A 26,039-nucleotide genomic window follows, 5' to 3' on the forward strand; every position below is an offset into this window, starting at 1 on the left:
GCTCGCTCGCGACTCTCACCCCGTTTTACCCGGGCGATCGCAAATTTATTCCGTCGAGTAGGCGACGGCGTCGGGCGGAATCGCAGTACTTTATACTCGTCGAGAATCGATAGACAGCCGCGCACGGATATGGAAGCACTATATTTTCCCTCGTCGCACCTCCTGGCCGTTCTCCTGGGCCCTCTTGTCAATAAAGCGAGCACTTTCCTGGCACGGAGTTTCATTATTTCTTTGCTCGCGCCACGACTTCCGCCCAACCCCGTCTCGCTTCGTCTCCTCTTCCCGCGGCCATCGCGCCACCCCCTGCCAGTCCTTCCCCACCGTGACCTTTCGAGAATAACCGGCAAGTTGGTTAGTATTTCGTTGACCTACTGGCAACGGGGCGTGTTAGACGAAGAAGAGGAAAATTAACGAGACAAACGCGCCTGGATCAAGCTACGAGAATAGATGCGCTTTTGTGAAACGATTGCTGGACCGGGATGCTGTCGAGATGCGGGGTTCGCGTGTTTCCCTTTGATGCAGATTGAGAGTCCCTCTCGAAAGGAAACGGCTCGATAAAGGGTGCACAGTTTTGAGAGGTGAGGCTTTGTTGCGAGGCTATCGAGAACTGGCGCAGGCTGTGCTCGAGCTCGTGTTTACCGATGCTTCGGATCGCATTTTTTGGCCCTCGATGATGAAAGATGGGAATGGGTATTCCTTTTCGTTTTTCTATGCGAGGAATCACTCGATGCTTGTACACTCTTGTTTTCCAAGGATAGTTCCACATATTAAAAATTAAAAATAAATTAGAAGAAATATATCCTAAGAAACGTGAACCCTCGAGGAAAATCTTAAGTCCACACTGGTATGTTCGTTCTGAGGATATGTAGAGAACATTATAACTAAATTCTTTTGAACAGGAGATACAAAATTATACTCGAGACTACTGGATCAGGCGAGAAAAACATCCCAATCACCCCAATATATCAGAGTATTTCGAAGGACTCCCTGAAATTAGAAGGGTCATCGTGGATCACAGACCTTCTACGATCCATACATCTCTACATTTTACAATCTGCAAAAGATATTTAAAACGAGAAATAACCTCCATAAAGCAAAAGAGAAACGACAAATAAACACCTAATACGAGAAATGTAAAAACCCTCAACAGGGTTGACATGAAATAAACTACATGAAATAATTATAAAAGAAATATATAAATTACCAATTTAGCTACAGACCCAGTGCACGAAATAGTTATATTTTAATTACATGTAAATTAACGTAACCCAAAATAATCGAGAACTTCACTCGTTTTAGAGTTCTAACTTACAAGACAACTTTTATAATCACCCTCATAAGTATCATGATCGCGAACCTACCAAAATTCAAAGTGTCTACGACCCTGATAGAATTTTTACTTCCAGCGAATTCCCAGAATTATAAATCCCGTACCGATGCAAACTCAAAACTCGAAACCATTGGAAGAACCAAACCACCCTTCAATTCTCCAGCCAAATTCCAGCATCCCCTCGCTATCCATTACGCCGAACCGTGAAACCTCGGCAAAGATCCTCGGCGATTTTCGAGCGTGTTGGGAACCGCAAGCGGAAGACGGCGGCCCCGTTTCACCCTCCGCGGTGGTTAAAACAGAGAGGCGGTGTTTTAACAGGGGGGTAAGAATTTTTCGAGACCGGGGCCGCGGGGTAGATTGGCGAGGCAACTTTTGGAATCCTCTTGGCATCGTCGCCGGTGGAAACGTTCTCCGGGGTAAAACGCGACTCGATGTCGCTGGCGACGCCGACGCGGAGGGTGGAAAAGATTTAGAAGGTGGCGGCGAGGAGTCGAGAGCGGAGGAATGGGGATGGCTGAGTCGGAATCAAAGGAGTCAAAAGAGCTTTTCCAGGCTTCTCCCTCGGCCGGCTAGATTGAACTTCTTTTCCGCTCAGGAGTTTTCCTATTACTCCGAATTTCCAGCCGCGGCAAAGCCTGGCGAACGCGCGTGTAACGCGCACAGTTCGCGCGCGCGAGCGTGTTGCCTCTGTGCGCGTGGCTAAAAGTTCGCCAGGCCGTGTTACGGGGGTGGCTTACCCGGTTGCCTGGCGGTCGCATCGCGGTGAAAATTTCTTTTCATCGACGAACGCCTACGCTCACGGTCGAGAGATTGAATTTATTAGAAATACGCGGACAGGGAAACGTATCGCGGATAGAGTGCGAGACGTTTCGGGAGCAAACGATTGTTCGCTCTGCTAGGGAAATTTTAATCCATTCGATTATTGGTACTGGAACTTGTATTTTGAAACGTATCGCGGATAGAGTGCGAGATATTTCGAGAGAAAAAGATTGTTGGCTCTGCTAGGGAAATTTTAATCCATTCGATTATTGGTACTGGAACTTGTATTTTGAAACGTATCGCGGATAGAGTGCGAGATATTTCGAGAGAAAAAGATTGTTGGCTCTGCTAGGGAAATTTTAATCCATTCGATTATTGGTACTGGAACTTGTATTTTGAAACGTATCGCGGATAGAGTGCGAGATATTTCGAGAGGAAACGATTGTTGGCTCTGTTAGGGAAATTTTAATCCATTCGATTATTGGTACTGGAACTTTTATTTTGAAACGTATCGCGGATAGAGTGCGAGATATTTCGAGAGGAAACGATTGTTGGCTCTGCTAGGGAAATTTTAATCCATTCGATTATTGGTACTGGAACTTTTATTTTGAAACGTATCGCGGATAGAGTGCGAGATATTTCGAGAGGAAAAGATTGTTGACTCTGCTAGGGGAATTTTAATCCATTCGATTATTGGTACCGGAGTTTGTATTTTGGGACCGATTGGATACCTGTTGGGTGTAATTCGATAAGTACGTAGAATTGGGATGATCATTTTTTAAGTCTCTTTATTGTGGTAGTGGTTGTGATAGAATGTATGGAATAAGGAATGTTTGTGTGGAAGGATGTGTGTGTAATTAGTACGACAGAGAGTCGGGAAGAAACAATCAGTAGCTGAATGACAGTCATTACGTATAGACGTTTTGTGTGAGAGAGTCCTCGAGAGATTATATCTCAGTTAGAAGCGAATTTATTTTACGAGATTTAGTTATAATTTATGTTATGCTGTTATTGTATTAAATAAATCTTCTTATTAGTTTATCCATTTACTCACATTTATATCTAATCGAAAAGTTTGTATGGAAAACTACCCTTGTCAATTTTATCGATTTTTCAAAATAGGGAGGGAGAGAAAATACTGTATCTCCTATTTATTTCTGCAAGCTTGGTGAATTTTTCTTGTGTTGGAATTGAAACTTTCTTATTGAAAGTGAGGTAAAATATTTTTTCCCAATTTCAACCCTTACGTTAATTTGCAGGAATATTTTAGGATTCAGAAACTGCATATAAATTCTACGATTATACGTCTCACTTCTAATTGTTAGAATGCGTAATTGTGTAAAAGCTGCAGACAAAAGAATTTCCTTTCTTAAATTGATAAAGTATAGAAATTTGATCGGGAAATTGCGCGAGAAGAATTCGTCGGATTTTCTTTGCCTCTGGGATGAAAGGGGAAAATTTGTTTGGCCAAGCATTCGCTCTTATTGTTTCTAACACGAGGAAAGTTATATACCTTTGAATTGGAACTATTCATTGGTACGTTTCAAGCGGAATTCTTTATTAAAAGAAATACCGACGAAGCTTATCAAACTTGAATCAATTTAAACTTTCAAAGAGCCAGGTAAAAACTTCCGGAAACATATTTCCAAGTTGAAGAAACCTTTATGCAGTCCCTTGTTCAACCCGGAAGAATGTCGCTACTGCAAAATTTAAAAAGGTCGAAATTAATTTCCCGACGAATCTTTTAAATTTTATTTACCGATAAACCGATGAAATTCTCGAGGAAATATTAGTTGAAGTAAATAATGGATAAAAATAATGCACTTCTTTTTATAAACACAAATACTGGAATCTTCAGGTGATGGCCAACATTGTTAACTTACTTCGTCTTTCATTATGTTAGGTGCAGTAAAAAGAAATGCATTATTTTTGCATTCAATTTCATGCAAAAATAATGGATTCCTTTTTACTTCACCTAATATCTTTCTATACGTGAACGCGTAAATATTAATTAAAAAATCGTGAAAAAATCATGGAATTTAAGAAACGCGAGTTATTCGTTGTCTGCTTGTACGGATGGAAATAATCGCGTGCCATCATTATAAAATTGGACGTTCGGTTAAATGACTGTTGCGTTTAAAGAATTACGGGAAGGAAGATGGGTGAATGAAGGAGCCGATCGTGGTGCTGAGGGTGTCTCATTAGTACCTCCACTTTAAAGCGACGTTTCATCACCCCTCCGACCTCTCTCACCCTTGACTGAGCCGCCTAAGTAAAAATCAATAATTCCTTTATCGTACAAATTAACGTTAAGCATATTCCACCCTCGTATACAGGCTCTACAGCCAACGTTACACCGTTTCCTGCCTTCGTATCCTGCATAATATCACCAGCTGCGTCCCTGCAGTCTTGACAGTCCCTCTGACTTTTCCTCCAGTCTTCTTCCTCGCGTTCCTTCCGCTCAAATTACGAGTTTAGAATTCTAGATCCCGTGGACGTGTTCATTCATTTACGACCATATAAACTTGCAACATTAGTACTCGATTTTCGAAGAAATTTGAGCGAATTTATTCCATGGAATCTATAAAATATTAGGTGGTTCAGGAGAAAATATATCTCTTCCATTAGAAAAATCTTTGGTAAAATTGACTTCAACACTAGAACTACCAACCCAGTGAAAATGACTGGTCCCAGAATTTTCCTTTTTGCAATCACCGAACACATACACCTGCTTTAAGAATAAAATTGGTATCATCTCATATTAACCCTTTGTGCTCGACGATTTTTTGGCCAAAGAGGGGTACGAGTTGAAAAATTTTCTTCCCTAAGGCTGATGATATTTTTCGAGCAGTAAATAAGAAATCGTATAATAATTAACACGTAGAATTATTCAATTTCGATACCTCGCACACTGTTACGTTATTTTAAATTTGATATATTAATTAATATCGAGCTTCGAAATTTTATCAAATGGCGACTTAGAGGCACCTCTCGAGTGCAAAGGGTTAAGAAAGAACTGTAATCAATATATTCACTCATATTCATCGTATCGCTGAAATTACTATCATCTGTGCACGTTATAGTTAGGTACCCATTAAAGATCAATAGTTCTAGTGTTAATAAATAGAAGTGCGAGTATTCGCGCAATTTATTATTACTCTGTATACCCTCTGTATAATAATTGTCAGTCATTTTGATAGATTTACGATTATTCGATCGTCTATATTTTATTTTTATTTTCACCTCGTACGTCGTCGTATTATTCGCGAATAATATTGTCATAAATTTGTTAATTTTTCACTGCTTTATCCGAGTCACACTACGATCATTTATCACTAAGCCATATACTCCGGCGCGTACAGGAAGTATAATAATGTCTGGCCGCGAGACAGCGGTGGCAATATTCAAACGGTCAGAAACTATTCAATTTCACCGCGGAATATCTTAATCTCGGAACGCGGGGACTGCACGGAATCGTATTTCTTTCCGTAGTAAAAAATTACGGGTCCGTGTTATCGGCTTGTTAATTCCGATAAGCGTTCCTCTTCTTTATCGTCCGCCATTATGGCGAACGATAGCGGCGCGGAGCGGGCTCGGTGGCGGGAAACGAAGCACCGGGGGTGAGAGATTAACGAAATAAATATGACATCGTCTTGAGGCGGCCGTGCAGCACGCGGCCGTGCGCGCGTTGTTTCACGCTCCACGCGATAACAAAGCGTTTGCCATTAATTACCACGCTCTGAAATTATTTAACGACCTTCCTTCAGCCGACGTCGGCACGCAAACCACCGACACCGCCGCCAACTGATCGAGCTAATTCCCCGACGATGTATCAGTTTATGAAATTTCCCTGTGTTTTAACGGGCTTGAATAAACACCCCTCTGGGAAAGCTTACCCTCCTGGCGAAAGTTCCAAGAGTTTCGAGCGTGCTGCAACATTTTGTTGGTAAATTTTAACCAGTAGCTGGGTTCCGTGGACTAGGCGGGATTTTGGCAGGTTGTTAACGTTTCGTTATCGTAGAGTGCAATATATTCTCCTTTTCCTTTTATACTTGCACAGGTAACGCGTATCGAGCGACGAAGAAATATCCTCCGGAACGGTTTTGCGATGAAATCTTATTTACAATCCTCGTTCTATTTAGACCAAAAAAATTTGTTTATATGATGCAAAGGTGGATAAAGAAGATGGCGAAACTCTCGCGTCGATAGGTTTTATGGTATTCCCTGAGAAAAATTGACTACCACGCAAATTTAGCGCGTCTTGCCCTGTGTGTCACGGTTTTATTTTAAAGAAAACATGAAGTTTTGCAAAATATAATGATAATAATTAAAATTGATAATTAATATGTTCTCTACACTATATACATTTTTATTCATCCTTTCTAATAATTCCTAACTCAAATGGCCATTTGTAGCCAATCAAACTTGCAGCACACACTACGAGATATCTTTTTTCTATCTTGGAAGTACGAGCTGTACATTCAGCTCACATACCTTTACGCTGAAAATATATAAAATGTCGAAATCGTTATATGTATAGATCGGTGAATAACGAGCAAGATTTGGAAGAGGGCGTTGTACACGCAAAGTCCTTGATAATCGATTAAGTGGCACAGTGTACGACACTTTTTTCAAATTCAATGAACTCCGTCGGGCAGACTGAATAAACACGAGCCTCCTATACATCCATAGACATTTTTCATCGGAAACACAGACCCGTATAACAGTCATACTCTTGTACCCTCGCTATCGCGTTCTCGGCTATCGCGAAGCGTAATCAGCGAGTCGGGCAAATTAATTTGTCCGCGTCGGACGTATAATTAGATGACCGCGAAAGCGGGACACGCGTTCGATTCATTAAGTCGATCGTAATGCTGATCGACGAGGAACGGATATCCAGCATTATGCTCGTATTATCGAGCTTATTTCAGAGGTGGACACGGAGGGAGCGGGATCAGGCGGACGAGGAGACGTCCGGGCGTAAAATTCCACCCACTCGTCACGGCCTGACGAATAACACGAGATGCAGCACGATAACGTTTTAACTGCCGACTAACACACTACGCGACCGTGGATTATCGGGGCCTTATCGGTCGACATTACGGACCTGGACGTGGAGAAAACGAATGGCCCACCCTACCATAATGCGTTCCCCTTGTATCTGTGTCTGGGCGCGGGCACGCGCGTGTGGGTATCCGTACCTGTGGTAGATTAGAATAACGATGGCCACGTTGTAAGGTTCCAGCAGGTCGTCACAGGTTCTTCAACCCCCGAATAGTGCGAGCATTCTTTAGCGTTCTTCAGTTTACGTCTGGATCGATTGGACGATGTAGAATAAATCCTTATTCGCTGATTTGATATTTTTTTATCCGAAATATTATGCGAGATGGAGGTTATTTTCACTAGGAAGAAGTTAGAAATAATGGACTTATGTTTGGAGAAGGATGTCAATTGCAACGGTCTCCGTCCTCATAGACCCCCTCTGATGAAATCTTAGATCCGATCGATCTGAAGGGAAATCGGCAAATGATCTTGATCTGTGATCGAGCAACCTTTGCATAGCCGAGCTGTCTGTTGAAATTGTCCGAAAATCCATGATCGTTACCGATTTCGCTAATAATTGCTTTCCTGCCATAATAGCCAATTATCTTTTAATTTCTCTCATTTTTCCTACGAATTTGTGCTTCGAATAATTCGTCATTAACGATAAATTAGGTAATTTATATTTATCGCTTTCGACGATCCTCATTTTGTTACAAAAATTCATCTTCACGCTCAATGAATCATTTCACACCCTATTTTTCAAAGTATCGAGTACATTTACCAACCTTTTTAAAAGTAAGCTTGGTATTTTCTGTTCCAGGTAAGACAGAGCCTCATCGATTGACCGGAAACGGACCACTATCTGGGTGATACAAAGTTCTTCGGGTTATCTGGTCCGCTTGTCAGCCCCGTGACCTTGACTTGCCAGCTAAGAGGTTTACCTTGATAAACCCCGGTATCTCGGGATACCACTCGGGGTCTCGGTCGAGGGATTAAGACAGGGTTGTTCAGCGAGACGACAGAGGGCTGCTGGAATCGGCGCGAACGCGCCAGGATGAGAGACAGAGGGAGAAAGCTCGAGGGCGGGAGGGTGGTAGTGGCCAAGAGAAAGGGAAAAGAGACTGTAACCGTACGCCCGTATAATTGATTGAGTCTAATGAGTTAAAGGGGATACAACGGTATCGTTCTGGAGGAATTAAAGAGTTCTGGGTCATGAAGGCGCGACAACCCTCGGGACACAGAAAGTGCGGAAACTTAGGCGCTCACCCCTCTTGCTCCTCCGCCGCCGCCCCGGCATCCTTCGCCCCTCGCGAGAACCGCCACGAGGGCGCTGATTGTAAATTAGTTAAAGGAGATGCTTCATTAGAATCAGCTGATTCCTGGATTTTAACCGGGAACAGAATGGAATGCTCTGAGGGTATCGCGGGGGTGGGTCGATGAAGGGTGGTTTACTTGGTCCTCCGTGATTTACGTTCCTTGAGCTTTGTGCAAGATTAACGGTACGTTCGCGTACATACACGAGAATTACGCGTTTCGGTTTTCATTTCCACGAGATGTTACCATTTAATTTATGCAAATTGAATATTGTTACAAAATTCGGCCATTCGTACGTCGAGTATAATAATTTTAGTGACATGATAAATATAGGTTGACTTACATGGAAGTTCATGGACAATTGAGTAGGGTTAGTACTCTTTCCATTATTAACCACTTGCGCTAGAAAGACGTACCAAGCAAGTCGAGATTGTTTTGTTCCAAAATCGCCAGCGACTTGTATACCACGTCGATAGGCATTTATCACTGAAATAAAAATGACGTGGACTGTACATCGGCTAACAAGCAAATCGTTCACTTCTCGAGCTACATTTCCAGAGTACCCGACGTCCCATAGTGTCATCGATATCTTGGGAATATTTCAAAATCGATACGGTATCTCGCGGCGTCAATGTGACACCTTACCGCGTGTTATACTGTAGCGCGTGGCACCGTAACCGTGAGCTTATTAGTAGCGCAAATGGTTAATTACTTGATTATATTTTTCCCCGATGTCCATCATTATTTTCAATTTCCTTATTTTCCTATCCGGCGTAAGCCGAAAATATGTAATTCCAAGAGCCGATGGAATAACGTTTTCGAAGAACAGATAACACTGCTCGCTAATCGCGAAGATTGCGAGCGTTCAATCCTCTCGGTCGTGTCCTCGTTGCTGCGCGAGGCCGCGGCGAGGAAATTATCAAAAATGTATACTCGGTGCGGGCGGATCCGACGCAATCTCATTCCATCTGCGCGATATTACTTTTCGGTCGCCGCGAAACAGTATCTCGAGGACGTCTCGGCGTCGCTGGCTTTTCAATTTGCTCCGTGGAAGAAGAAGGAGGCCGCGAAACGCGCAGAAGGAAGTGTCCTCGTGGAAGGGGTTGGCGACGAGGGGCGGGCAAGAAAGAAGGCAAGCCGCACACGAGAGCCGCCACGGTGTCTTCCACATCCCCCAGGGAAATTATTGACAGTCAGCGAGGAAATGACGTCGTAAATACCACGTCGGAGGCCCCGAACCCTCTGGCTTCTTCTCGCCGACCTCCCTCCTACCAGGCGCCACCTTCTTGCGCTTCTTCTCGCGTAATCCCGCTCCTCCTTTGTTTCCTTCGCGCCTCCGACTAGCCTTTCTCTCTCAGCCATCCTCTCTCCGATTCATTCCACGCGTTGCTCCCTCTAAGGCCATTTTTTACACGGTCTAACCAGGCCGACTGCTGTCTCGCTTTTTCGTCGTTGCAGCTTTTTCGCCACCGGGATTGGGGACCTGATAAGCTGATAATTTGGTCCAGTATTGCGTGGATTTGGAAATGGTGGAAATTGATGAGGTTTGATGGTACTGGTAGTTAGGTAGGAACAATCGTGTGTTAATTTTGTTTAATATCAGAACGGTCATTAGGGCTGAAATGACCGATTGCAGAATTTTATATTTGCAGTCTAGTATATTTTATTGTTTTCGTTGTATCATTTGAATGAATATGAATTAAGTATGGTATATTCAGACACACATTGCAGGTGAGTAACTTCAGTGTACTGTACCCCTTTGCACTCGAGGATTTTTTGGCTAGAGAAGAGTAGAAATTCAAAGATTCTCTACTAAAAATCTGACGATACTTTTTTGAGCAGTAAATAGAGAATTATATAATAACAGAATTGTTGAATTATTTGATTTCGATACCTCGCACACAGTTACGTTACATTAAATTTGATATATTAATTAATATCGATCTTCCAACTTTTATTAAATGGCGACTGAAGCACCTCTCGAGTGCAAACGGTTAAAATAGGGTTTGGAAAATAGCGTCATCGGTGAACACAGTAATTGTCTATCTTTTCTGCCTCATCTCACACCACGCGTAATTCAATTTCTAAAATACTGTGATGAAGCAAAACATCTTTTGTCAATATTTAAATTATATTTATTTCATTGATTTCGTTGATCCCTCCCATTTCGCGATCCGTGTCTTTACCAAAATATTCCCAAAATTTTCCACGCGTCTCACGTTAAAAATCCTGCATTCACGGTAGCTGTTGTACCTCTAGTTACGCGTCTGGAAAAGTCGAATGCGAGGGTAAAAAGCAGGGTGAAGATTATTAAAAATAACCCGCGGAACGTGGCATCCTAAGTCCACTGCTCGTCGAGGAATTATTAGGCTCGTTGCCAGTGGAACGAGGAATCCGTTGTTGTCGCTGGACGAACAACTTTCCTACCCTCGCCTTTTTCCGCCTCTTAGTATTTCCCGCCCCTGCTTAGCTCCTCGCTTCCGTAGCCCGCGATTTTTCAAACTGCAAACCGGAAAGTCGCTTTGCAACGATCCCGATGAGACGGGAAAGGGCTGGCTTCGTTATTTCTCGGGGAAAGCTCGTCGTTTTACGGTGAAACGAGCACCCCTCTCGTGGCTGCATTTCAAGAAACATTTTCGTCTCACGAAACGCGCGCGTTTTTGGCCGGAACGGAAGTAGGTAGTGCCGAGTCCCAGAGGGGTAGAATTGAAGCGTTTCGTGCAAGGCTTTTACCATGTGAAGTACGACGCAGCGAGGTATGATATTCACGTTAGGATAATTGCTATGATTATTACGTAAAATCGGCAGGTTTCTTTTAGTACGAGGAGGTACGAGGGTCTCGTTGACAAATGTCGAAGGAGGTTCCATATGAAAAATTCTGCTGCGAATAAATGCACCGTTTTCGGCAACGTAGATATACCGCGAGATTTAAACATGTCCAATTTTTAGTCGTGACTTCATTCGTCGACAGGAAGTGCCGTTTATTTTATGGGAAATTTCGAGGAATCATATTATTTTCTAGTCTTCGATGATAAAAGATACTGCATTTTTCTTAAATTCTTTGTAGTTGCCTGATAACATTCATATTATCCTTTCGAGGAAAATTATTTAACCCTTTGCACTCGAAAGGTGACTCTCAGTCACCATTTAATCAGATTCTAAAGATCGACGTTGATTAATATGTCAAATTTAAAATTACCCAACGATGCGCCGAGAAAAAATAATTCTACGTCTTAATTTGCATATGATTTCTCATTTACCATTTTAAAAATATCGTCGACTCTATGACAGAAAGTCTTCGAATTACTATTTTTCTGTAACAAAAAGTCGTCGAGTGCAAAAGGTTAATTCTATATAGTGTATGCGAATTTCAAAATTGACATCTTTGTCGGAAATGAACCGTTTATATAATTAATTAACGATACGAGAATAACGAAAATTTATTTTCAAGGATCGATGAATTAATTCCAAGTAATTTTCGATGAATGGAAAATCGCAGGAAGTGGTTTCGTGCTTTTAAAGCACCACTGTCTACAGAGATTCGTATGTCGACGTTATTCGAGCATTCTTCTTGATGTCTCGCAACCCTCTTTTTTCCCAGGGTACTCCGAAAATTCGTGCAAAGAGGAAGCGAAAGAGATTCCTACGTGCATGCATTTAGCCTAGTGAAAGACCGTTTCAAAGGAGCGAAGTCGCCCTACTTAAAACAACCATTATTCGGCGAAATGAGTACAAACAGACTGTGTTTCCGATTTCGTTTACGGAAACGACATGCACGCGGACGTACCGTGGAAAAAAGGTCCTCTTGTTTATCGCGACATCGTCGAACCGCACCCAGTGAGAGGATGTTATTTTCTTAACAGCGAGGAGAAAGCGAATTAAGCGGGTTTTATTCCGTCTCGAAACTCGAATACCGAATAATTTTCGACCTGTGATCTCGAGATTCCATACCGTTTTGGAACATCGGGAAGAAATAAATGGAACGCGGTTTCTACAGCCATTTTGTCATGCTAGCATTCATAAAGGGGAAAGGGATACGACTGTGCAATTTTAATAAAAGAGAAGTAGATGCAATTTTAATAGAATAAATTAGAAACGAATTTGATGAAGTAGTAACTCCGAAATAAATTTTGGAACTTGAAATAATTTATTCGGAAGAATATTTGGAGAATGATGTTGAAATCTCGAATTTTTGGCAGTATCGACGGGGAGTGAAAATTTCTCAGAATTTCTGCAAGACGAAAAAATATTTGAACGCGAAGAATCTCGGAAAACTTGCTATCTGGGAAGCTCGGAGATCGTAAAATTTTGCCCTTTCATTAAAACGAAATAATTCGTAAACGCGGGGGGAAAAAGTGGTCGCTGTTCAACTAAAAGTACTCTAAAACTCGTCTATTGCGGGGTTGATTATCCGGTAAAAGCCTGTCCGCCTAAAAACCGGCGCAAAACTTGGAAAATTCTCGTTTTCGACGAGAAAACCCGATATGATTTAACGATGCTGCACGTTGCACGCCTGTGGAAGAAAGGTATTTTAACAGCTGAGATGTTGCGTTCCCCGTGTTTTGCCGCGTGTCGTTTAAAACGGGGATCCGGCTGGAGAAACAAACAATAAAGAACCCTTTCGTTGCGCCGGTTTCCCGTAGTCCGCTCATCGTTATGAGCGTTTTAACGCTTTTTATCGTTTCGTCGCTCCCGCTCGCGCCGCTTTCGCGAAAACTTTTAACGTTCGCGTGACGCGAAACGATTTTGTGAAAGTGTGTTACCGAGGCAATTAATGCGATGATGTACCGTGGTCGAGGTAAGACGAGTAGGGATATATACCCACGTGAAAATGTTAAAGGATCAGGGCGAGGCGGCGGGCCCTCGAATATTCCAACTTGGCTGCTAGTTTAGGTAAATTTTGTTGCTCGATTGGAGAAAAGAGAAGACTTCTTCAAGAATATTTTTGTAATTATCACGAAGGTATTATAAAGTGGAAGTCCACTCATTTTCCCTTATTTCTTTCTTTTTCTTTTGGTAATTATAGTTGATTACTGGAAGTAAGGTTACACTGATTTTGAGCTAGAGAAATATATTTCTGAAATGGGAGTTATTTTGTAAAGCTTGCAAATTTTTGCAGGGATTGGTTAATATTAATATTGCTATACTCAGACTCAGAACGTGGTATGAATGGAAAATTGTAAAGGATTGACTAGCATCGTTTTTATATGAATTCTTCAAATTGTTGGTAGAATATAACTCTGATTATAAGCGTATAATTTACGATAGTTTGTAGGGATAACAATAGGCTTGTTTCACAAAACCGTTTATCGTTAATGTTTCATCAGAAACGTTTAATTTTATCATACATGCCAAATGCATGTCGCATCGCGTTATTACAGTGCCAAAAGAGGCCATTACTTCGCCGCAAATTGTGAACAATCGCAATCTAAACAGCATCACGAGGTATTAGTAATAACAATTAATATTTCCACGAAACATATTTCATTCAACGAGACCCTAATCGCTTCGCGATTTGCTCTTTCTATTTATCCACAAACTCATCAGTATACTTACTGAGATCAATCATCTTCGTCTATTCCTGAACCACGTTTTCGTTTCGTCACGGAAATTGCATCTACATTATCACGATAACCTAATCAAAGTAACATTTAACAGCGTGAAACTTAATTACTCGAGAATGATATTTCAATCCAACTCCTGAAATAACAATCCCCATTCTAAAAGCATCTAAAAGAAATACATAGAAGAACCCCATAAACATTAGTTTAGTAATACACCAGCCATCGATTACTCCAATACTGACGTTACCATTATTATTATTAACCTTTTGCACTCGGCGATTCTTTCGATTCCAGGTAAATAGTAATTCGAAGATTTCCTGCCACAAAGTCGACGATGTTTCTAAAACGGTAAATAAGAAATCGTATGGAAATTAAGACACAGAATTATTTTGTTTCGCTATTCCACGTATCGTTGGGTAACTGTAAATTTGATATATTAATTAACATCCATCTTTAGAATGCAAAGGCTTAATACGAATATTATCAGGTAACAGAATTTGATCAGATCCGTGTAAATTTTTAAAAATTCCGGAAATCCACGATATCGACGTCACCGCTATAATAAATTCGCGAATAAGTCTGCGAAGACGCGTGTATCCATACCTGCGTAACACCGTTCGCGCACGGTGATTCATCGGCGAGGAGGAAAAGGGCGGCATAAAAATGCCGAAACTCGTTGCCATAATGTTTTCATCGGGAATATTGCACCCGATGCCCCCCGGGCCACCCCGTAGCCAGCCTTATCCCGAGTTTCTCCGCCGCGTGGCGAAGAACGAACGCATTATTCGCGGAAACGATCCTTCCTTTCGCCTCGCGGCCACGAAGAAAAGGGGCGAGTTCTCTCGCGGCGAAAAACCAGCCAGAAGAAGACGCGACGCGAGGAAAAACGGCGAAGAGAGGATTACGTGGCGTGGGCGATGCCGTTGGTTGGATACAGACGGGGCCGTATCCGTGACTGCGCGCAAGACGAAGAGGGCGAACCGATAGAGGACGAGGAGGCGGAGAGGAGACAGAGAGGGAGGAACGAGATCCGTCGGCTAAGGGTAGTTATTATAATAAATTTGTCGGGGATTTAAGAAGCGGAAACAATTCAGAACTGCGAGTGACTCTAAGGATGTGCTTATCGTTGCTTTTATTCAAATGGGAGTGGAAGGCGACGAGCTGCGCCGGATGCGACCTGCATCTCCGACTCGCTTTTTCTCCACCCCTGCCACCCTTCCGCCCTCCTCTCTGTTTTCCCTCGCTTCTGTTCGCCGCCCCTCCCCCTGCCCCGGAGAGATGGAAAAACCGTTTCAAAAGTGAGAGAAATTCCCTCTGCTCCCGGAGAGAAATTCAATGTGGGATTTTTCTTGGCCGTTGATTAGGGGTTGAAAGCAATCGAATAATTATTCCTATGCAGGGATAGGACGGGGAGGTTTGCCTAGTCGAGAGTTCGTCTTCGCGAGTGTTATTAGAAGAAGGAAGGTTATTAGAGGCAACTTGGAATAATTAATTATTGGAAATTGGGAATGGAGAATGGAGAATGAACTTGCGACGAATTTTTACCTATCTACAACCCCTTTGCGATCAAATTATTTCTACTTATACGAATCTTCGTTGCTCGAATCGTTCGCGTGTCTATATTCTCGAGCTTGCGCGTTCACGGTGTCTCTCTGGAGGGAATTCCGTGGATGTTAAAAAATTCCAAGGAGGGTTGAACCTGGCCGCGGCACGCATGACACGTAATTAACACCGCGCCTAAAACCGATAAACTGCAGCACCTGAAGGCTATTATTCGCGCGTGCGTCCCTTCGATAAGCCGAAGAACAACGCGAAAGCCGCGATAGAGGGCCGTGCTTTTGATCGTCGCATTAACGACGGCCTCACGCGAGAATAAGGGCCAATGAAACGGGGGACGTTAAAGTTTAAGCACGGCTGACACCGGGCCAAGAGGAGAGACAAGGAGAGAGAGAGGGCCGCGAACGAGTGATCCCCGAGGACCACCGTGATCACGACCCTGTTTACGAGCTTCTTCGGTCATTAACAAGCGCGGCGACGTCACGGGGGAGGAGGGTTGGGGCGGGAGGATCGCGAGGGTGGTTGTCGAGATAAAAACAGGCCGTTTCACCGGAAAGGAGGGGATAAAAAGAAGGAGACAGGTGAGACGAAAGAAGATGGCGGGCAGGTGGGAGGGGATGGCAAAAATCGTAACGAGGAACGAGTTCGCGAATGGAATCGGCCAGCTCGAAATTTCTGCCTCGGCCTTTTATCTTTTTCGGCGCGGCTGATATAGTTTAGGGCCGCAATAAACGTGGGACCCAGGCCGCATCGATTTACGGCTTAATTAAACGCACCGAGTCCCCGGGACAGCGACGAAAAATCGTCGAAACGCTGCTGCTTCCTTAAAGTTCCTTAAATACGAGCCACCCGTTGCCGGCCACGGCCGCGTTTATGGCCGCGTTCGTTGCTACGCTTTCTTTTTCTTCTATTCCGCGCCGCCGATAAACGGCCCCCTCGGTTTAAGTCCCCTTAACATCGCGGAAGAGATTTTTCGCCCGTGTTCCCGTGCCATTTTCTTTTCCCCCGCGGTCCTGTTTTATGCTTTCGACTCGGAGCTTGTCAACCGTTTCGGATCCTTCGTCCCGTCGCACCTCGCCGGTTTAATCTGCCGTTCGCGTGATCATTTTATCCCATCCGAGTTGCGAAACATCCGGATCTTGATTAACCGTACTCTGTGCCGAGAAGATCGTGGGAAATAGCTTTTTACCAATGCGATAAAACAGTTCGCGTATCTAATCCAATTTTATTATTATAGCAGAACATCGAGTGAAAATCCCGGGATTAATTGGGGGACAAGCTGATCGAAGGAAACAAAGGTGTAAAACAAAAGCGAATTCGAATTTTTATTTTTCTATGGAGAGGATACCCATCGAATCGCTCCTCACCAGAAGTACCACGAATCTTCGACATGGTCCGAGCATTGAAATAGCGAAACAAAAGAGCCCGTTCGAATTGCAAGGGTAGTCCGGGAATGCGAGGAATCCAGTGGGAAAATAAAAATAAAAAGTGAGATGGGAAAAAGAAATTTTTCAAGGCACGGAACGATTCCGTGGCTCGTTGGAGATGCAGGCGATCGGTCGTCGAAACGATGGAGCGTTACGAGGAAACAATGATTAGGCGGCCATCCCTCTCGGCAGCCTCTCGCGGGCCCCCGCCTGTTTTCGTGGCGGCCCCGCGTTCGATTTTTATTGCCGCCGCTTTACGAGGGCCCCGCGTATCTCCCTCTGACGGCTGTAAAATAAATTACTAATTCGGCGAAATTGCACGCGAAATTATTCTCCGATTAACGCAGCTCGCGCGAATCGTTCGTACCTCCGGCTGATTAACGCCGCGCCGTAAATTCTATCGAGGGGCCCCGCACGGCCACGTTTTCGTCTTCGAATCCCGGAATATGCGACTTTTTCTCCCTTTTACGCCATTCTTTTTTCCCCCCTTTTTGCTCTTTCTTCCTTTGCTCCTTTTTTTATTCCCGCTTTTTATCCCGTTACCGCAGCTGCTTATGCCCCCTCCGCGTTCTCGCGCTGCTCGTTTTTGAAATCAATTTAAGAAAACACGCGCGGTGTACGATTACGCTCGTTCGTTATTTTCGTTTCTCCGGGATACTGCAGAAGATCCTTTTCTTTCCGGTAAGCCTCGTCCTGGCCACGCCGCCCGTAAAATCTTTATGCACGGATATGTGCGTGCACACAGGGTGCTCCGAAAGAAGGGACTCGATTTTAAGAAGCGCAATTCTGCTACTCGGAGAAACGAAATTTTAACGAATAAGGTGCAGCGTTTACGATAGTTGGAGGATTGCTTAATTAGGTGCAATACGAAATTTGCTACGATTACGAGAAATACTCTGTATGAGTGTAAACCTTGTATATTTAAATATTTCGAATAGTATTTAATAGTAGTTATAATATTTATAGTAATGATCATCTGAGTTTTACAGCAATTTTAGAATGATCAATGGATAGATCGAATATCGCTAGAGATATTGACAATTGACAGTACAGTACTGAGTACAGGCATCAACAAAGTACTGTAGGCGTTGGATTAATCTGTTCAGTGATTATTGAAATTCTATAGCAATTCTAGAATGATCAAAGGTTAAATGAATTATAGCTGGAGATATTAACAATTGACGATACACTACTGAGTATAGCCATCAACGCAGTTCCGAAAATTTCGAAAATCGCGGTAAAATTATTCACTGCTTTAGTATATATATTTACATAAATGTTCCTTCAATTCGAAGGATTGAAAAGTTAGTTAAAATTAATTTTAATATAGTTAATGCACGATGAGCTGCTGCATAGTTGCCGTGGAAAGAAAAATACGAGTGGGAACTTATTGGAATTAAAGAATTTAAGAAAAATCGGAGTAAAGGTACTCGATAAACGAGGTAAATTTTTAATCAGAATTTCTCCAGCCAGGAATAATATTCTTCGTTTCGTAAGAACCCTATAAACTATATCCAGTGTCCTTTCGTTTGGCGCCACCCTGTGTACACGGATACTTCTATACACACGAACGGACCGCATCTCGCGGTGGGTTTTTCGTATTATCCCGGGCGACATAATATGGGGGTTTATCTCGTGGAATCATGGTGGCTTAGCGGGGTGGTTTCTTCCCTCGCTAGCGACCGCAACCTCCTCGAAGGCAAATCCTCCTCGCAGAAGACAACGTCGCGGCCCCTTGGACCTTCGGGCCACGTATATATTTTTCCTCGTGTACGCTTCTCCAATTTCTCGTCCCACCCTCCCCATCGCGACGATGCCGCCGGATTTCGCGTGTCCTTCCAACAACTTGACAAGACCGCCAACTCCTGAGGGTCATACCGAAAAAATATTACCACCGAACCGACGAAAGACGCGGAAACAGCGAGCTCCTGTTCCCCGATGCTTTGGATAAAGAAGGATGACGTAGTACCTTAAGAGATGAAAGGAGTATAATCTTTTACTTTAGCACTCGCATTCTGGCAATGGAAAAATTTACCACGGTGATCGATGGCGATGGTAGAATAACGAAGAAATTATTTTTCTTCCCTTTTTGCATTTCATTCTTCTATATTGTGCCTATATTTTTATATTTCGAATTTTAATCGAATTATTCGGCTATTTATTATTATTATTGCCATTTACTATTACGTATTTTACGATAAACAGTTGTGAAATATCGACGAATAATTAGCGAAACGATGATGAATAAGTAATCAGTTTCTTAGTCTGCAATTTTCAAAGTTATCGGGACAACGTCGATCTTCCTCGATATTTTTCCTCGAAAAGAACAGGGGAAAGTTTGGTGGCCTGGCGAAATATAAGACACAATGGCATTGGGAGACAGTATCGTAGAAAGTTCACGAAGGGAAATAATATTAGGGTGCAGAATCACGAGTACGCAAGTTAAGAGGGATGACCCTGGGGGAATGTTAGTCGGTGTTATTGATTCTAATGATATTTTCGTGCCAAGGGCGATAGCAGGGTGTAATTGATATCCCATAAGACGGAATACGTTTATGGCTTCTTTTTTCCATTAATATCTGTCTTTCCTTTGTCAGAGATTATTACCTCGATCGTGAAATTATGTCCCGTTATATCGAAATGAACTGCTGGAAATTCTCCTTATTACATATAGCTACGTAAATTTTTCACTAATCTCCACGTTTAACGTAATCACCGCATAATTGTCATATTGGATGCTATCGTCGGAGCTGTTGGATTTCCATCGAAACGAAAAATGAAAGTAAAATACCTATTTAGATATTCCATGTTCCTGCTAGTTTCAATTAAGGTTAACATTAGAATTACAGAACCAGTCGAAACAACTGGTTTCGAGCTTCTCATTTTCTTCGTGTAGATATATTATCTTCAAGTAGAAATTTAGATTAACATCGGAGCCAGCGAAATAACTGGTTCCGGGCCCCACGGTTTTCCCATTACCGAAAACATGCATTTCATTTGTCTTTAATTATACCGCCTATAAATACACGTGGGAATTAGTTTGAATACGAAACAACGTGCCATAGCGCGTTAACGGTACCAGGCAGAAAAATTCCTACGCGTCCCCATAATCACACTGACCCGAAATTCCGTAACCTCGTCCGTACGATCCGTTAGCAATTACCATTTATTTCGGCAAATCGTTGCCCGCTCCCAATAATCCTTGCACCCAGTAAATCGCGGAGCGGCAACGCGTTCTTCTGCACCGTCGGTATAATAACTTTCTTTGACAGGGCAAATTGTACCTTCAGTTTCAGCCTGGAAAATAGAGCCATACGTCTTCATAGCCCGGGTAATGGGGTAATGGTACACGCGGAGAACGAACAGCATTCCGCTCGGAAGAAAATACACAGCCGCGTAACCGTCCAGATTATCTGCTTCTGTAAAATATTGAATTTTCACGTGGCGTGTACGCGCGTGAGTGCTCAGCGCGTGCGCATGGCCGCGCGCGCGAGTAAGCGCCGAGCCGTGTGTGCACGCCGCGGAAAGCTCGCTGTCCCTCGGCCGATTTAATGGGCGCAATTCAATTGTGCGCCGCGGATCGAATAAACAAGTCCAACGAGCATTAAATAACCGGCCCTATTTGGCGTTGCGAATTGTCGCTGCCAAGTTGGGATCGCTACGTAAGGTTGCACCGCCTCGCGCATACTAGGAATAACGAACGTTCCCGGCTCGGAAAGGGATCCGCGATTGGCGCGTTTAAATCCACGATTGCGTGCGGCTTTCAGGGACCATCGAGTAGTGTCCGTAGGTTTATTCCAAGATGGATTGGTGCGATCCGAAGGGGCAGCTGCTGATGGCTTCGTGAAACGGACTTTGCGCGGATGAAAGAATATTTTCGTTGCGAATTTCGTGCAGAATTTTGGATAACAGACGTAACTGTTGGAGAAATTACTCCGATTTTTCTATTTTTCTAGATAGTAGTGCCAAAGACTCCGTTATTAAAATTTTACAGAGTCATATTAGTAGAAAAATAGCTTTCATGCAATCAAACTCGCTTTAGACTTACGATTAATTCCGCAAGTGCAAAAATTTTTCCATTACCGTGTACCCATTTGCATCTAGAAGACGCAGGGTCCTTTTAAGACACAGAGTCCTAACGAACCACGGTACTATTCTTGGTTATAGATTCGTATTAGTAAAAATTAGCTCTCATGCAGTCAAAGTCACTTTAGACCTACGATTAATTTCGCAAGTGGAAAAATTTATTCCACCACTGCTGGAATTAATAGATATGTATATTTATTTCACTACTACTCTTGGCTAGTATTTGATCCAGTTCCGGAGATTAAACAACCCTTGTCACTTCCAAGGAACTTGATCCAATTTTCACAGAGGCCATCGATTCCATACTCACTTTACTTTTCTATACTCACACACGTTTGATATGGCTAAAGTATATACGTCCCACGTAGGCTGGAATTGTATCCCCGTCCGACCGGCGATGGTACAGGATTCGATCGTCAGGTTGTCGAGGAAGCGGGAAATAAATCGGTCGGGTTAAATGAGCCACCCTATTTGGCCTTGCAAATTGTCAGCGTTGGCGCAGGAACGGGGAACAAGGTGCAAGGAATGATATCCGCTCCCGAAGGATGGGTACAAGGGCTATTAATCCGGTCCTCGAGGCGGCTACATAAACGGCCACCGTTCCATCCAGCGACGTTTCTATGGACGCGTGGTAAGCCGCGCCGCGTCATAGTCGTCTTCGCCGCTTTCGAGCTTTTATTTTTCTCGAATCGATGCACTGGCCGCATCTGTGCCGGCATTGTCGCGCTCGGACCACGGCTTTGTATGCATATGTAAACGCGGTTTACTCGTGGAAATTGTTCACCATTGTACCGGCCGAGTCTCGCGAGGGTCCGTTCTTTCGGCCGAGAAAACGCGCGTTTCACGCACACGCGTGTTACGTTTCGCATGATCGGCCTGCCATGGAAACTACGACGATTGCCGGGGGAAAAAGGGGTTGTTGGTATAATAATCTCGCAGACGTCTAATCCGAGAAAGTGCCTGTTCACCCTCTCGCTGTGGATGGACAAAGGAATAGGCTGGTTGGGAGATATTGCGAGACTATAGCAGGACGAGTGTCCGGGTAGATAGGCTAGTGGCTCGTGTCCTGTAGTTGGGTTTCATTGCTTTTTGATATATACGACGTGGCTGAGGATCGGGTGTAAATATCCTTTGAGTCGAGTAGAGTGGACGTCGAGCTGGAGTTATTCGAATAAGCGACACCAATTCGTTGCCAATTTGTCAAAAATTCCTTCCATTTGCCACAAAGGAAACGGTCCGTTGGTTCATCGACAAGTTCGTGGACGATGATCGCGATATTTCAGAAGTCATTTCCAAACCGAAATTCAGCGTATATCCTTCATCTCTGGTCTGACAATAATAAATCTGAATGGAAGCACATTTCTCAAAGTCCGTGATACCTTGGCTTGCCATGGAAGACACACGGGACCACGTTAATCCAGCATCTCGACCGCTTCCGTTGCAGCGAAATGGAGTGGCGGAGGCTGATCCGGATCGATAGTCGAGGTCGGTGAAGGTGTTGAAACGGGTTATGACGAATCGAGCCATTAAGGGCAGCGGCCGTAAGAATAGGGAGCTGCCAGATGACGATGATGATGACGATGGTGAAAGCTCCGGATGATAGCGGCGCGGCACCACGCCGTGCCCCGCAGGATACCAGCTCGATATCCCGTTGCGAGCAAACGGTTCGTATAACTCGTGGGCTTTTTCGACTCTTGCTCTCGAGCGGGGGCGTACCGACACCTTCCTCTTGCGTCGATCCTGGCTGACTCGTGGGTGGCGTTGAAAAATCCACCCGGTTCCACGTTTCTCCCTTTCCCTTCGTCTATTCCTATGAAAATGGGCAACACGATAGCTGCGGGCGCGAGGCACGCCATCGCTGAACCGTTTTATTGGCGTGTTTCTAATGGATATTGGCACGGTTAAGTGTGCTTTCTTATGTGGGTGCGCAGAGAATACGTTCTGTAGAAGGAAGTCGGGCGGATTTTTCTCGCGAAGGAATTCGAGTGATCGTTGCGTGCTGTTATTCTATTCGTTCAACGAGTCGTTAAAGAGCGCAACGAGATCTTTCAATCTCGCTTTATTTATGCGCCCATTGTATTTCTTAATTAACCGTAGTCGTCTAATTGATTTCGAACAGTCGAAAATAAATTATTCTTATCTCGCGATTGCTTCGACCGATTCCACCGTCGTTCTTTCCTAAAGCGGCGATTGGCATGTCGCGGACTCTGGACCAGCTGTACTCGATTCATAAATGCGGTTCCATATAGCGAGAGCTATTTGTTATCGCAGAAAATAGAAACGTTCGATTGCTTGACGCGTAGCTGCATTTTCACGCGTGTCCCGTTCCCCCAGTTTACGATCCATTCTCGTGGCATCGCGGGGTACGCGACACACGATGCGTAATATTCAGTCACGAGTTCAATTACACGGGGAACCGGGTGATCGAGCAGGAGTAACAATGGGAAGAGTCGCTTTAATTTTTCATCCCGCACTATAATTTTACACTATCCCCTTTGCGTCCTGGTAACGCGTTCCACTCCCTGTGGCACTTGTATCAGCTTTTCTACGTTAATGATATCCCTAATTGCCGATGCAGCGAGGCACTGCTGTCATCTGTTTGTTCATATCGTTCCATCATCTGTCGCGTGTTTCTTTTTCCCTTCTCCGGTTTCCCTTTTCTTTTTTCCATTTCGAACTGTTTTCTTTTGTCGCCGTTTGACAGCGTAATTACAGTAATACGCGCACGACGACGTCGAGGATGATGGCCCCGCGGAAACGTTATCAACGACGTTATTGAAATAATTATATTTTCATAAAAGGTACTTCGACGGCCGCCGAACGGCCGGTGCAACGTGCTCGATGAACGGACCAGTCGACTTTGCAATTTACGCCGGGGTTATTTTTCTTTGATTCCCCCGACGTAATGATTTCGCCTTGATGCTAGCTTGCGCTTTGCGATCCTCGTTTTACCGTGGTTAATCCAACGTTAGACATCTGCGAGTTTCTCCTTCTTCTATTGCCACGCATCTCGAATAAGATGTTCAATTTTTCAAATATTCCCGAGTAATTATTACTAGCTTATTATTAAGTAGGCATTCAGCCGACTGCCAATTATTTTAAATGCTGTATATTAATAGCGCAGTCTGATTGAAAATACAGACGAACGGAATTTTTCACACTAGATTGTCTCGCAGCATATCTCTTTGGATCCTCTTCTTGTTTTCTTGTTGCAAATATCTATCTAAAAATATCTCTGCTGTACAGATGATTAGGTCGCCATTCTATGGAACCTCTACCTTCTCCATCTCCAAGGAAATACTAGTTGCCATATTCTCGAAATGCTACGCCTGACATGTCAGTAACAATTCCCCCTCCTCTTCGAAACGACGCAGATATCGTGACAATCATTATTCACCAAACATCCTGCGTAGCTCGAGAGAGGTAAAATGAGACAGCCCATAGCCAAGAGAATCTTTTCCAACACGCGTCGTTTGTTTACATCGTCATGCATCGTGTACCCGTTTCAAAGTAGCAGTAGCGATCGTCTGGCCAATTAAAAAACCTCCCGTGTGCATGCGATTAGATCAACCTACTCATCGGTTGCACAGCCAACTGTCATTCGAGTTCTTATAGCAAGTACACACCTACTCCGAGCCTTATATGGGAGAGCGGGTACCACAATGTTGCTACCAATTTACATGCACCATGTCAGTAACAGTCTTCCTTATCCTTCGAAACAATGAAGACGTCGAGACAAACATTGTTGACGATACGCCCGTTCTACCCACCCAAAGGGAGCCGATGTCTACTCCGAGACGTACACGAAAGAACCAGTGCCGCCATATTGCTACCACGTTGCATCCTACACGGGAGCAACATCCTGCTGTCGTCTAGGGAACGATACAGACGTCCAGACGAACATTGTTGACCAAAGCATCCGGTACCATCGGTGCAACGAAACGCGGCGTCTACCCCGAGGATCGACGAGGATCCAGGACGAAGTGGAAGAAGATCGGAACACCTCAGAAGACACGCCAACCTAAATCCATTGAAACGCCCCGTCAGGCGACGTCTCGCAGGGGAACGTTCGTTCCCGTCTCCTCGGACAGTTTCCGACGGGATCGGTATTTACGGCGTCGTGGCATCGGTCCCGGTCACGTGGCCTATCCTGCGGCTCGGCTTTCTCTACGTCGTAGCCGACGGTGCGTCAGGTGGCTCTGTTCTCCGTTTCCCACGGACTTCAGCCTTTATTATATCATTCGATCACAATGCACACCGAAACGTCTCCTCGGTGGATCGAGCGTGGAGAAGCGGTGCACCTGCAGCCGGCTGCAGCCTCGGCTTGCGCCATGCAATAACACCAGTGAAAGAGAGAGAGAGAGCGAGGGAGAGCACACGTAGCGGCAGCCACACGCACACGCGCGCGACTCACCACCGGCTTGTGCATCCAGACGTGTACGTGTCTCGTCGCGATTCTTCCTCGTGATAGATGCACCGCGATTCAGGTCAGTTTCTGTTTCGAAAGAACGGAGAAAGGTGTTTTGAGAGGCAGGGAGGAAACGGCTCTCGAACGGTAATAACGGTGAAACACGGTGATCCTGTTCTGGTGACAGTGCGCTTCCAGCCTGTGTCCACGAAGGAAGGACACGTCCAATCCTTCTGATCTTCCAGCAGGTTTTCAAGGTGTTGGCTGTTGAAAGTTTGGGGCCGGGTCTGATATATGTCTTCCGCGTGGATTTGCTCGCGATTAGGAGTCAGAGTTCGGGATCCGAGGAACATTCGACGTATAATATTGGCTAACAGATATCGCTAACAGATACTCCTGGCATATCGAGATCAGCGTTCAGATATAATATATCTGGTTAGACACGAGGACTGTTGGGATTGTAAAAAGCAAGTTAGACGTTCCGATGTAATGGAATCGAGCAAGATCACGGTACTTCGACAGAGATCTTGTCCAACAGATAGTATCTT

At 44.2% G+C, this 26,039-nt stretch overlaps 1 protein-coding gene across 1 annotated transcript in view; it reads left to right on the forward strand.

Moving 5' to 3' along the window:
• MESR6 (misexpression suppressor of ras 6) overlaps positions 1-26,039 on the forward strand; it is a 661,040-nt gene that overhangs the window by 301,242 nt on the left and 333,759 nt on the right. The gene's annotated exons all lie outside the window — the stretch shown is intronic.

Source organism: Eufriesea mexicana, unplaced genomic scaffold (genome assembly GCF_001483705.2).
Source record: "Eufriesea mexicana isolate 0111107269 unplaced genomic scaffold, ASM148370v2 scaffold944, whole genome shotgun sequence".
Taxonomy (NCBI): Eukaryota; Metazoa; Arthropoda; class Insecta; order Hymenoptera; family Apidae; genus Eufriesea; species Eufriesea mexicana.